General features: G+C 28.7%; 1 long non-coding RNA gene across 1 annotated transcript; it reads right to left on the bottom strand.

The window, feature by feature from the left end:
* Nucleotides 1-2,279: 2,279 nt before the first annotated feature.
* On the bottom strand, nt 2,280-14,756 carry LOC147813765 (uncharacterized). Its single transcript, XR_015432513.1, has 3 exons — nt 8,617-14,756; nt 4,285-8,533; nt 2,280-3,620 (listed from the first exon to the last, which is right to left on the bottom strand). It is a non-coding gene; the product is annotated as an uncharacterized LOC147813765 (long non-coding RNA).
* Nucleotides 14,757-15,227: the final 471 nt, after the last annotated feature.

Raw genomic sequence — 15,227 nt, 5'->3', positions numbered from 1 at the left:
TTTTGATCCATATATAATTATCGAACTTATTAGGGTTTCATATATCTGCATTTATATTTTCTGGAAAGTAATTTGCTTTTTAGCAATTCATAATTTACGAACATTGCCTCATCTCCATTTTGCATCAGTTCATTTATACAGTCATAGATTTAAAATTTATGGTTTATTTCGTCACCGAAATAAGGAAAGCTACTTTTAAACGGAACAAATATAGTAAAATTACCGGAGTGTATGATAATGACAATTCTTGTAAAAATCATATTTCCCTTGTTAGAAAATCAAAATATACTGTATTTGAACCATTTATTATTATATTATTCCCTTCATAAGCGAATGGTTTACCAAAAATTCTGGTTTAAAAATTATAGTTTTCATTACGAAATAGTTTGTAAAAAATGCAAAACTGGTAATTTAATTCAACCGAATAAATGGACTTGCTGTACGATATCATGATTAAACTACCAAACTTTACTTCATTTAGAAAATGATATAATATATTACAAAACCATATTTATTGTAAAATTTACCAAATTCTTGACCACAATGCTTCCATAAAGAGTATTGAATTTTTTTGGTAATACCATTGAGCCAGAAACATGGAAAATCGTACCATATTCGGGTAGATTTAGTAATATATTTTTTTCTTAACGTATCCCTAAGAAATTAGTCATAAATTTTTAAATTTTGTAGTTTTCTTCCCTCTTACGATAATGATCTGATCATCAGATGTATATACGTATATCCGTATGCCCTCAATAAAGTTTCTAGAAATAACAAAGTACTGAAATATATCCATTATATTAGCGCAATGCTTCTGACTTAAGAATAATAATTTCTGATAAATAATTTCATTATTTATGTTGCTTAACTTCATTTCACATAGAAGAAGTTTGTGTGTGTTGTTAAATTATAGTTTGTGTGTGTTGTCCTTGTGCTTAAGTTTACATACATTATGCTTAATTTCTAGGGCTTGTTTAGAACTTTTCATGATAAATGTTTTTGACATAGAAATTTTTGCTCAAACTTTTGATTTGTAAATGCAAGAACTATAGTTATTTAAAATAAAATAATGCTAGCGTTTCACACTATTTTCGAAATTGTCATAATAGACCATTTCGGCCAATGAAGTATTTTGATTTTTTTTAATTATAAAATAATAATAATACTTTTATTTCTTACCTTCAATGTAGGCTGGAAAAAAAGTAGGAAATCGTATTCAAAAGAGTATTAATCAGTCATTATGTATTAGTTTAAAACTATTATAGGCAGAACTTTCTTTTCATTTTGAAAATATACAAAACAACGCAGTTAAAATGTGAATCACAAGAAAGCTAATTCGAATGAAGCACTTTTTAGAACATGATTAAATAATTGCTTGTTATTAACGAAAGTGCATTTATTTGTTACATTGCATAAAGCATCGCAATTCAAAGTGATTATTAATGGAATGGATATTATTAAATTTTCTAAATATTTTCTAATTTTATTTGTTTATTTTTTGGTTGAGAAGCCATGTAACAATACAAGATGCACATGTATGTATGCTGCATGGTAATGGGTGTACCATTACCATGTAGCATACATACAACATACATGTGCCATACAATGTACAAACTATCAAGTGTTAAACGCTCTCGTTAAATAAAAAAAAATTAATCGAAATATTACGGCATTTTTAAAGTTAATTTAGCCAATAATGCTATATTTATCTTCGAATGTTTACTGCGCTATTTCGGTTTAAGCTTCAAAAATAAATTTTGTGTGTTTAGTCAATTATTTGAATTCAATAAAAAGGATAAGTCAATAGACACGCTTTATCTGATTTTTTAAGAACATTTTGCCGAAAACAGACATTAATTAAAAAAGAAGCAAATATTAGTTTATTTATCAGCTATTGAAAAATTTTAATTTGAAAATAAATATTTATGAATAATTTAATTTTCGAAAAATTTATTCTTTAGACTAAATAATTTTCTTTAAAAATATATTTTTTTGATTATTTTTTTTTTTTGAAAAATTATGTTTTTAACATTTATACACTGTTTTGCGACTCATCAGTATTTTTATCGAAAGCGTTTCGTTATTTCACTACAGCAGTCTTTTTCAAAAATTACGAAACTATTTCTCTGGAATTTCTTTACAAATGAACTCAAAAACACAAGATATGGATGTGAGTTTTAAAAAATATATCTATAGAGAACACTTACATGAATAACTATTTTCTTAATTAAGTTAATTTAAAAAAAGAAATTAAAAAAAATAAAGATTCTTACTTTCAACATCTTTAGCTGAAAAAGCAAAATTATTGCTTATAAAAATGGATTAATAGCTCCTGAACCATTTATGAAGAGATTCCTAAATTTAGTCATGGACTAGATGGTGAAATTTTGGCCCCAGGTCTAAATCGTTGAAAAATTCCAATTGCACTGTTCGAAATTCCGTATAAAATTATGATAAAAATCACTCGTACTTATTAAGTACTGATATTTCTTACCGTAAAATCTATTTTTACCGCAACATGCTACGGAGCAAAAATCTGATATACCGTAATTTGTGTTGTAATAGTTACTGCAACATAACTGAATAGCACTAATTAAACAAAAAAATTATAATATTTGCAAAAAAAATTATAATATCTTACGGGAAAATGAATTTTACTGTTGATGCATTCAAAGAGACGCTACTTTATACCGCAATTTGATCAAGAATTTTTTACAGTTTAGTCCTTTCTTATGAAGAGATAACTATATATTAATAATCTAATAAGATAATATTCTTCCGCATATTATCTATTTTAACTTCAGAATTATCTATTGTTCTGAATTAAATTGTAGGCGATTCAGTTGAAGACTGTATTACATGCTCTTTAATGTTTAATAATTCTTTTACTAGTTCAGTAATCAGCATGGAAGTTTACGTGACCGAACTATTATTGAAATTATCCTCAAGCACATGTATATTCGGTGTATAGTTGTGCTTTAAAAACATGTTTTTATAAAACAAAATAGTTTAAAATTATTAGTAGCTAAAATAAAAATACTAAAGGTACTAAAAAGCAAGACAAATGTAAAAAAAGTATAGTGATTCGCTCATGTAAATCTTAAGAAAACGCCTATTGTTATCAATGCCATAAAGCTAATAAAATGTATGATAGTACTTCTAGTACTATGGTAACCAGTTAATAGGTACCAAATATAGACAAATGGGTACTACGTAGGTACTGTGGTAATGCTATTTTTACGGTCCACCGACAGACATAAGTTTATTGTAATAAATTTTGATGGCATCGAGCAACAGCATCATAACAAATGTTATACCTGCCAAATTTCACTTTTTCCTAGGATGAATTTTGCAGATGATAGTGAAATAATAACCGAAATACAAGTATAGACGAAAATATTTTTATATTTCACAAGGTCGAAACTCATTATAGTAAGACTACTATGCATTTGTAAAATTTCTCACTATTTGTATGCAGTGGTGGTCAAAATAATGTATATTTAATATTATTATGCAAAAGCAAATTAATAGAATAACAACAAATTTCGCTACCACTTTGAAGATTTAAATATATATAAAACGCCACATGTATATAAATAACTTACCGCTTTGTTTGATACCTATAAAAAGAGATACTAAGTGTAGATGCAATGAGTAATTTTATAAACATCAAATAAATATCCTTACGAATCTATTTCTATAAATATTTGCTTGAAGAATATCAACATAATATAATACGAATGTCTATGTCGTACATTTTCCAAAGATATTGTTAGCAAGTTGAAAACACCCGTTTTTTTCTTCTATTGTGTATATGATAGAAAATACAGTAATATTTTGAGTTTAACATAAAGGTGTTAAGAAGGGGCATTATCTCTTTTGCAATTCAACCTGCAGGCTATTTTCTCTTGTATTTTAGCCAGATCTTCTTGAGTTTTGTCAGTCGGTTTCAGCTAAGAATACTTTATATACTTACTAGTATTCTTATCTCTAATATTTTATGTGGAATCTGTCCCAAACACTAGCTTAAAATCGAAATTATAATGTACTAAAAGTAGCTGCTTCCAAAAGTTCATACCAATAATCTACGTATAAGATTCATTAATTATCTATAATTAAAAATAAAATAACCAATTATAAAAAAAGGCTAATGTTTTTAAAACTTTAACCATACAAAAATGAATTGAAGTTTAACGTCGCATTGTATCTGAAATGCCGGATATGTATTGCAAAAGTAATAAATATTTCTTTATTCAACTAAAATATTACAGAAAAATAGTTTACCTTGTGGGATGTAGTGAACTAAAGAAACAATCAGTGTATTAAATTTTCAAATTAAAATATTTTTTAATAAATAAGCATACAAATATATTCACAGGATATATTCTGCAAAATTATGCAAAAATAATAGGAATAATGATTTAGGATAAATATTTTTTTTTTTTAGTTTTTGGAGAAAATTCTAATGCTTAAATACAGTTTTTTGCCTAAAATCTGAAGAGTAAATATTAATTGTATGCTCTGCTAGTGGTAGATTTTAAGAAACCAGTTCCTAATTCGTACCACTTGCTCTTAAAATTGCACCAAGCTGAAAAAATTGAGCAATTATAATGAAGCAAATTAACCGACAGTAAGTAACACGACAAAACATGTTTAGTATTATTATACTTAATTAGGTAAACCATTAAGGAGTTAAACCCATGGATAAATTTGTACAAAATATTCTTGATTCGCACTACTCTCCATTGAATGACACGGAGTAAACTGATTTTTTTAAGGTGGAAAGCTGTATCCAGGACTTATCATAAGTCTAAATAATGTTTAACCCCTTCCTTCTCGCTCCCGTAAAAATGACGGGGTGAGATTTCACCCGCTATTTCTCGCTCCCGTGATATTGACGGGCTGGAGTGTTCAGTAGTAACGCGCGGATAAGAATAAAACTAATTTATTTCTTTTGCCCGGAAGACATTTTATTTCTCATTTTACACACCTGATGGCAGTACCCGGATATTTTTAAGGTAGTTGTAGATAGTTAGTCTATTTTGAACTAGTTGCAGCACTAATCAAATACGTAATACAAATACAAAAGCCAAAAAAATACGTACTTCTGTGACCGTTTTCTTGAAAATTAACCGATCATTAAGGGGTTAAGAAACACGATGATTTGTTCAAGAAATTTCAAGCATGAATTTTGCTCAAGAACTTAAACAGAATTAATTATGAAGCAATGAAACAAATATTAGATGTAATATCAGATAGGTAATAGTGATTTGGTTTAGATATGTTTAACTCCACAAAGTAAACACTTAATAATTGTGCCATGTCCTGCATTGAATTAGCCCCCCACACAATGCAAAATTCATTCGTCAATTTCGTTTCAGTTATCTTTCTATCCTCGTGTGAATTTAATGCTTTGTTTAGCACAAAACTAACATGTTTCTGTACCTCGCTTTGAGAAACAGTTTTCTTTCATTTCAGCTAAATATTTATGTCTTTTAGTAGGTTTAGTAGGTAGCTATTTATTCGTAGATTATGGAATTAGGAAAATACAAAATTCATTCCATTGAAATCTTCAGTAAGGAAGAATGCATTCGATTAATTCGCATCTACAATCAAATAATCTGCTTTTTAAATTTAATTTAACTAAAGAGCTGAAGAATTAATGGAGCACAAAACTCAACAGTACTTTTAAATACCTTGACAGATTTTGTAATTGCCGCTGCCTTCTTACACTCTTAGTCACCCATTTCAAAGATTGGAAACTTGGAATTGTTAAATATTTAACCAGGATCAGTCCACAAAAACTTTTGTTAAAATTTTAGTACAGTTTAAATGGTTTGAAAAATAAACTACCCAGTTGTTGGAAACGATGATTGTGAGAATTTATCATCCCTTATCGCCTCTGCAGAATTTATATATTTTGAATAAATTGAAAAGCCTTACAAGAAAAGTAGAACCAGTTGGATATTTTGAAAAGATCGTTTTCAGGATTCGTTTTTTTTCTCGTTTATTTTTTTTAAATAAAAGAGGAAAGATTGCCTGATGATCTGCTCATATTATTTTGGAGTTTATATATGTGGCCATGCTTGTGATCTTTCAAAACGTTGTCTAATATAGAGGTTAATTTTTTACTTACAATGAAATTGTTTTTTTTTTATACTTCGATCATCAACTTTTAGTTCAAAAGAGGACATGATGATGATTTCAAACCCTTTATGATCATAGCACAATAACTTCAATAAATTATTATCTCAGCTTCTGTATTAAATAAATTTCAGATTTATCAGTATAAGATCAGATCAGCATAACCACGAATTGCAATGCTTCTCACATGCCTAAACTGTAACAGATACTCATATCTATTGATGACGGATCCTCTGAATTCAGTACTTTAGATGGATGGCTAGTGCTGTTGTAGTTTGAGTTTTCGATGACTCATACCGTTAATGAAATTGCTTTAACTTTAGTTAAATTCTTTATTTTGGATAAGTATTATTATGTGTGGGTGTGTATATATAGTGATAAATATATAGATGAAAAATTTCAAACTACCATCGTAATCATTTAACTTCGCGTAAATTTTAAGTAGAATTACTTTAAGAAACAGTACATATGTAAAAACCAAATAAACGAAATTTACAAAATATTGCTAGTAAGTATAATTCCCAGACTAAAGATGAAGAAACTAACAATTATACTTACAAATATTGAAATCTGAAATACCAAGCATCTTAGATTTTGTGATGATAAAAGTTTTAATATAATCTTAAATTTAATTTTTTTAATTTTTAATATTTGGTACTTGCAAATTTGAGTTGAAGTGAAGTGATTTTGCCTAACCATGTGATTTACATCGGATATAATTGGACACCTGTCAGTGACGCCAGGCGTGAGTGTTGAACCTGATTAGCTTCTGAATCAATAAATACCTATAATGACGTCACTTCCAGGTATCCATTTTTTTTTTAGAATAACATAATGAATTGTAAGACTTATCAGAGATTGTATATGTATACTTTTTGGAAAAGATTAACTCTATTTACAAATTTTAAGTAATTTTGTGTAAAATGAAGTAATTAATTATTGATTAATTATGAAGTTGTAATCCAACTTAGTTACAATACTTGTTGGCAAATGATAAATATGTGCTGATTCCTAGCCCTATGAGATACTTTGCTTATCACATTTAGTTTAGAGTTTTTAAAAATTATAATAATAATAATCGGAGCATATTGTTAAATATTTTTTCAGAATTTAAAAAGAAAAAGTAAAGGGGCGTTAATTTGAAATTTGAGTTTAATTAATCTACTGTAAATATAAGTTAGAATTAATGCATGCATTATTATAAGATTTTTGCTAAACATTTGAAGTAGAAATATAGTGATTTTTGCCCTCTCTTAAAATACCTCTTCGTCATGTTTATTGCATCAGATTGATGGCCATTTCCTCAAACTATAAGAAGCAAATGTTACTATGATATTTATTCTAAGAATGATTTATCGCTTAATGAATCCCCAAAAATTGCATGGTTTCATAAATGTCAGAACCAGCAATTCCACACACCGTGTATGCGTACACGAGTATATGCACCAAATTCGGAACAAAACTAAATGTCTTTAAAACCTCCGTCAAAATCCTATTCCAGCTCTATTTCTCAAAAAGTAAGAGTTTTCTATTGTACTTAATATATATTTTATAATATAAGTGATTTATTACCTTTCAACTCTATTTAATCAAAATTAGTTACACTGGACACTTTTTATCTAATTATTTATCTTTGCGTTTTATTATTATGTATCTAATTATTTATCTTATGTCAAGTGTGTTTTTAAGCTTTAAAATTTTAATTCACTATTTTTTTATTAGTTTATTTATTTTCTGATAAAACCTAACAACAATATTAATGAAAAAATTAGGAAATGGCAACAGATAACGAAAAGTAGAAGTTGTATAGTAAGTTCTAATTCTGGGCAAGATAAGTATCAGATAAAAAATGTTTGTTATTATGTAAAATTTTTACATAAAAAGTGATTATGGGAATGTAATTTCTAATACTTTAGTTTCTATAAATAACGTAATACAATTGATACTCTCAATTTGCAATTTCGACAGGTTCTTTCCGTTTCCGTACAAATGCACACTATACACAAGATCCATGTTAAGTACTCTTATTAGTATATTGGCTAGTTCATACGAAAACTGATAAGTGTTTACCTAGTGCTGTAGACATCTCTATAAAATTAAAATTAAGTAAATTAAATAATAAGTATTAAGTAAAAGTTGTTTAAAAAGTGATAAAAAAATTAAAAGTAAGAAATTATTATTTACCCGGTGCTGTGAAAGAAAAAAGAAGGTTAAAAATTGTTCGGAGAATTATCATGACAAAAAATTAGACAAGGGTATTTAATATTTGCTTGGTGTTGTAGATATCTCTATAAATTTAAATAAAAATGAATTAAATAAAGTTAAAAAGTGACCACAAAAAATTTAATCGAGTGGTGTTGTTATAATATACCTGGTGTAGTAGTCATTTCTGCGAAGGGAAAATAAAGTGAATTTAATTTGAAGCAAAAAGATTTCTGAGAAACAATAGATTTATGAGCGACTAGTTTTTACCTGGTGATGTGGACTTCCCTATGAAATGAAAAGAAAGTCACTTAAATTTGCATAAAATGTGATAATAGAAATTATGGAAGAAGGTGATTATTTTTACCTGATTTTGTAGACATGTCTTAAAAATGTTATTTTTTATTATTTTTTTATGTAATTTCAATCTTAGATCAACCAGACGAAATTGTCCATAGTAGGAGCAATACTTTATTTACCAAGAATATACCCATTTATATTTATCAAAAATAATGGTTAAATGATCACTTAAAATAATAATAAAGTATGCAAACGCTTTACCAGTTTCACTTAAAACACTTTGTCAGTATTTAATTATTTAATTTAAGCTTTGCTTAAATATTCATCCTGTTAATTTAGTGACCTAAAAAGTGATCTAAAATGTTTTAAAACTTAGTTTTTCTTAAGTTTAAAATATTTCTGTATAACAAAATAACACGATCTCAATATTAATTCCTCCAGTGTTAATTGGTATAAAATATCACCATTAGAATATTCAATGCCTTTTTGCATAGGAAATGCCATTATAGAGGCTAATTATAAAAGGTAATTATATAGGTCAAATTTGCAATTGTAAAAGGCGAAAAAAAAACAATTGTCAAAGCTATGTTATTTTGAAGATTATAACAAATACCTTGATGATTGATACCTTCCTTTAATATTTACGTATAAAGAACTAAAAACAAAAATAACACCTATTCAACAAAACGAAATCGAGTGCTTCAATGATGAAATCAATTTTAATGTATGCGATTATTTAATTTTATTTATAAGACGAAAACAGCCATTTTTATCTTTTAGAAAGAATTTTTAATACTCTAGAAAATAAAAAAACAAATACATTAATCTTAAAACATTTTGCTGTAATATTCTACTTTTAAGCATTTTACTTAATTAAATCAGAAAAATGACCATAACTCAAAAATTTACAGCTAGAATTAAATGAAACTAGCACGCATAATCATTTCTAATAGACATAAAAGTATTAACCAAACCATTATGGTGCTACAAAATTCAGCACATGTATGAAATGAATAAATCATATTTGTCAGTTTGGAATAGAAAAAATACCTTCGGTATGGAGTATGCCCACCATTAGGAATTATACAGTAATGTGTGATGCTTTCAAATTTGCGATCTACCAGTTCCATTCGAATTGTGAGTCATTATTGTTGCAAAGTAGTTGCAAGTCTTGCAAGGGTCTGCAGATAAAGATTGAGAGCAGCTACATTTCTTCCTAAAACATTCAAAACATGCACGATAGGATTCATGTCCGGTGATCCAGCTGGCACTCCATGCGCTGAATTGTTTGCTGCTGAAGATAATCATCCACGATTCAATCCTCTGCAGAGTTCTGTAAACGTACTTTATCATGAAATCATTACATGTTGCACCAGTATAAAGGCACACAAGAACATATAATACATTATCTTTATACACGTGAGAATTCAGGGTTGCTCGTGAAAAGCCTTTACGTCCACTCAAAGAGATACCACCACCCATGGACACTTCTTCCTTGGTATGCATCTGTTTAATGCGTGTTTGTGGATGACCCATTATGCAGATGGTTCCCGGTTCGCTCCAAATCAAGCAACGCATATTAACACTTCGGAGGGCAAACCTGGATTCATCAGGTTGGTGAACAAACCTCGTTTGTGAAACCTTCTTTGTGCAGTAGAGGTTGACGCCAATCTTCTGGTAACTTCACAAAAAGAGGATCTGAGCTGACACTGAGTTCCGATTCCTTTCATTCATGCACATAACAATAAATATCGGTAATCGGCACTTGTTATATCATTTGGCCGTCCTTGGCTGAACTTTCTGGATGCCGAACCAGTAGTTAGAACTTATTTCAAAAATCTATGAAAAGCAGAAGCTTGTTATGAACCACATTTAGTCCTCTTGCATCTTCTATCTGTCTTGGTACTGCCTCTTATCTTCCAATACACCTTACCGTTGCTCTTCTGGCGAACGATGTTTGAAGGTCATATTTGCAATTCGCCTACCTCAAAATTTTTATTTTAGAAACGCAGCGAAATTCGCAAGCATGCAATCAAACATACAATTTTATGCGTATAGCAAATGTTGCCATTCCATTGCGGCCCTACTAATTTGCATATTGCAGTTTTGCTTAGCAACTGTTATTCGGTAGCATTTTCAATATTCATTGGAATTGGCTTTTTTTTAAGAGAGTTATCGCTATTTTTGTAATTTTTTTTTGATAACCAATGAAGCTATTATAAAACTCGAAAAATGCTTTGGGAAATCGAATACAAACAGTTTTTTTAATATAAGTAATAGCATGTGAACTTCTTAAAGCAGCTGATTTTTTTTGAGAAAAAAATACCTGTACATGACGAGAATGCCAAAAAATGCGCTTTGGTAATGATTTTTTCTAATAATGATTTTAACGTATTAGGAAATGCTTTAATTCTAATCAAGTATTGAGTTCATAATGAGGTATTGCTTACCAGTAATTTTGGTCTTCAAAATTACAGTTCTTACAAAGACACATTAAGTGAAAATAATAAACTACATTTATTACCAAACGACATGGTAATAAAACCATATTTTACAGTTAATGAAACTAAAAGTCATTATCAAAGTGCTTCGATAAAAATTACGTTGTTATTTCATGTTCCAATATCACCAGAAATAAGGTTACATTTTACCACTTTCTGGTACTTATTTCCATACTTAGTTTGTCACTTTATTTAGAGTGAGGAGTTCTATACCAAGTACGAAAATATCCGTACAACAAAATATAGCAAAAAATATATTTAAAAACTATGAAATCCTGCTTTTGCTGTATTGCGAATTAGTGGAAAAATCAAACTCTTATAATCTATTAACTAGAACAGCAACTTAGAGATTTATTGTTATATTGAAATTAGGGGGAATTCCAGTTTAGGCGCTATATTGTTATATACTTATAATGCATTATAGACATAGTCCATAATATTTCCTCAAATTTCTCAGATACACTTAAATTATCATTCACTCGAACAAGTCTAGACGCTCGTATTACAAATTTAATCAAAATAGCGGATGTAAAATTAATTCCTCTAACATTAAATGAGCTTCGTGCCATTTTACAGAATATTTTAAGCAATGTAACAAAACAGAACTAAGTGTTATAAAATAGTTTAACAATTGTGCATGAATTAGAGAATTAATGAGAAAAATACTTGTCTAAATAATTATTGGATAATTCTTTACAAATTACTAATCTAAACTTGTGACATTTTATTCAATATCTGAATTATAAATGAAATTTAAATATCAAACAATTTGTCATTAAGGTCATTAAAGCTGAATATTAAATATACGAAATTTATCTAAAAAATAGCTTAGCTAGTAAAAGTAGGAAACTAAACTTTGGTTTGAATTTGAAACTTCTTTTATTTATAAATTTTCGTGAATTACATAGATTTGTGAAATTTATTTTAGGCAATATAATGACTGATAATTAGTTACATAATTTTGCGAGATTATTTCAATTATTAAGTATCAATTAATAATTTTACAGTAGCAATAAAAAAAGAAAGAAATGCATAGTTTTTATATTTTGAAGGAAAAAAAAACTTAAGCCATTGATGATAATTAAGTTATATTTTCCGATGTATATTTTACTCTGAATTACATGATATCAAATGTATCAGATGTAGACTATGTATCAGATGTAGATTTCTATTTATACCTATTCACACCTCTATCTAGGCAAATAATGACATCGATTTTATACATTTTTTGCTCTGAATTGAAACTTTTTTAAAAGAATGTTATGAGAGTGATAATTTGAAGGTTATAAAATTTTAATTTATAATATGGGCATTTTTGAACTTATACCGCTTTGCTGACAAATGATGTATTGAATTCAAGGTAATATTGTGCTTTAAATTGAATGCAATAGAAATAAAGTCAATAGTAATAAAAGTTTTAATGTTGCGATAGTAATTTTACTTTCACAACTTTCAAATTATTAATTCAGTAATTACTAATATTACTTTAATCTTAATTACTAAGTAAAATTTTTCATTTATGTATATTTAAATGTTTGCCATTGGCATAGTTGGCATTGTTTCTTTTGTAACTTTTGGATCGGTTTTGGTTTTATTGAATTTTTTTTCGTAAAATTCATTAAAATCAAAACTTATGTTATCTAACTAAACAGTAATGAGCATGCATACATAAAATTTGTAAATTATGACTTATACCCATTTACACATACAGATTAACTGTTTATTCAATTGACTTGCGATTGTTGTTTGTTAAATTTAACGAGATAAAATACAATATAAGGCATTCGTCAAATTTTGAGATAGATTTATTTAAGTTTTTCTCCTCCTTTAAAGCCATTTCGCAAAAAAAAATAATCAAATAATTTTTTTACGTTATTGCTTAAAAACTTCTTTCATTTATTTTATTTTCAAAGTAGCCTAAGTACCCTTAGTTTTATCCAATATTGAAAACTCTTAACGTTATATGCTTATTTATCTGCTTAGAAAGTTAAAAATAAAGATATGGTTGGCTACATATAGCAAATGTTTCCCGTAAACAACATCCAAAAATCTATCAGTATGAGTTAATGTTTTTTAAAAACTTTTTTTAATAACCAAAAATGGCTCCCTACTTCTCCTGTAGACAACATCAAAAAATTATCAGAATCAGCTATTGGTTTTAAAGCACTTTTATAATAGCAGAGAAATATGTTTCCTACTTCTTAAGTAAACAGCATCCAAAAATCTATCAAAATTACCTATTGGTTTCTATACACTTTTCTTAATAGCAGAAAAGGTCTCACTACTTATCAGGTAAACATACAAAAATCTATTAGATAATCAGCTATAGATTTTTAGCCTATTTAATAGCAGAAAATGGCCTACTTTTATCTTAAACATTATTCGGAATACTATCGGTATTGGATTCTAAACACTCTTTTAAAGCAGATTTGAGCAATTGACTTTAAAATGAAATTATAACTCTCTGTCGTTAACGCTGATAGTTAAGTATTTTCTTAAAACTGAATGCAAGTATGGATCATGAGATATTGTCGGACTATAAGGAAGTGCTACATACCATTTCTTAAAGTTATGCTTTATTTCTGCTAAGCAAGTAATTTGACCAGGAATGTGGAAAACAACAGCATAGGAAATAAGTTATTTCCAGAAAAATATTTAATAGAGTAAACAAACAACAAACATAAAACTTATCGTAATATTTTACTAATTATCCAAACTCCATGTGTTTTTGACATTAATATCATTTTTATAAGTTACGTTATACATTTTTATAAGTTTTTATAAGTTTTAAAAAATAGATTTTTATAGAAGTTTCATGCTCTTTCATTAAATGTAAGTGCAATTGTAACAAAAATGTTACAGAAATTTCCATATCTATATAACATTATAGTAATAAATAGGTAAAAATGTATTTTAAAGCATCATAAAAAGCATTGCACTATAAAATATCATATACAAATGCAAATATCAATTTAAGATCTATTTTATGATTTAGTAAAAAGCAAAACATTCCCATAACATCCGTATTGTACGTCAAGGAGTCATGGAGGTAAAGACTCCATAATTTCGTGGAGAACAGCAAGATTGTGGCAGTGTGGTCAGCACTGCACACAATCAGTTCTCGCTTCCCTGACAGTTTTTACTTCCCAGACAAGCTGATACCTATCGATCTTAAGATAGGTGGGCTTCAAACTAAAATGTGAGAGATTGCCAAGATAAGAAAAAATTACAATTTAATGTTCGGTACGATACTTACCAGAAATTGTTGTCGCATCTTTTTTTTTACATATCTTTTGCAAATCGATTATTATAATTGTATATAATACACTGAAGAGCCAAAAGAAACTGGTACACCTGCCTAATATCGTGTAGGGCCCCCTCGAGCACGCAGAAATACCGCAACGCGACGCGGCATGGATTCGATCAATGTGTGAAGCAGTGCTGGAATAATTGACACCATGAATCCTGCAGGGCTGTCCGTAAACCAGTGGGAGTAAGAGGGGGCGTGGATATCTTCTGAACATCACGTTGCAAGGCAATCCAAATATGATCAAAAATGTTCATGTCTGGGAGTGGATCCAAGAGCACTCTTCTGTCTTTAGACCACCAAAATTCCCAGACATGAACATTATTGAACATATTTGGGATGCCTTGCAACGTAATGTTCAGAAGATATCCCCACCCCTTCTTACTCCCACTGTTTTATGGACAGCCCTGCAGGAATCATGGTGTCAATTATCTCCAGTACTACTTTAAACATTGATCGAATCCATGCCACGTCGTGTTGCGGCACTTCTGTGTGCTCAAGGGGACCCTACACGATATTAGTCAGGTATACCAGTTTTTTTGGCTCTTCAGTGTATAATAACCTGATAAAACTCTTTCTCAAACTTTTGGTGTAAATATAAATATTACTGAAAATTGGTATTAACAATGCTTAGTTTAAAAATGTCTAGAAAACTATATGAAATAAGATTTAAGTCTCGATAGATAGTTTAGTAGGTTAAAGGGTTTAGTCAGAGTGTCCTGTCCTGTTTAGTCAGAGATTCCTCAACTCATCAGCTTTATGTTATGTCTTAC

Source organism: Parasteatoda tepidariorum, chromosome 3, assembly GCF_982258835.1.
Source record: "Parasteatoda tepidariorum strain Cologne lab strain chromosome 3, Ptep-v5.0, whole genome shotgun sequence".
NCBI lineage: Eukaryota > Metazoa > Arthropoda > Arachnida > Araneae > Theridiidae > Parasteatoda > Parasteatoda tepidariorum.
This window is presented reverse-complemented; position numbering and strand designations above follow the sequence as displayed.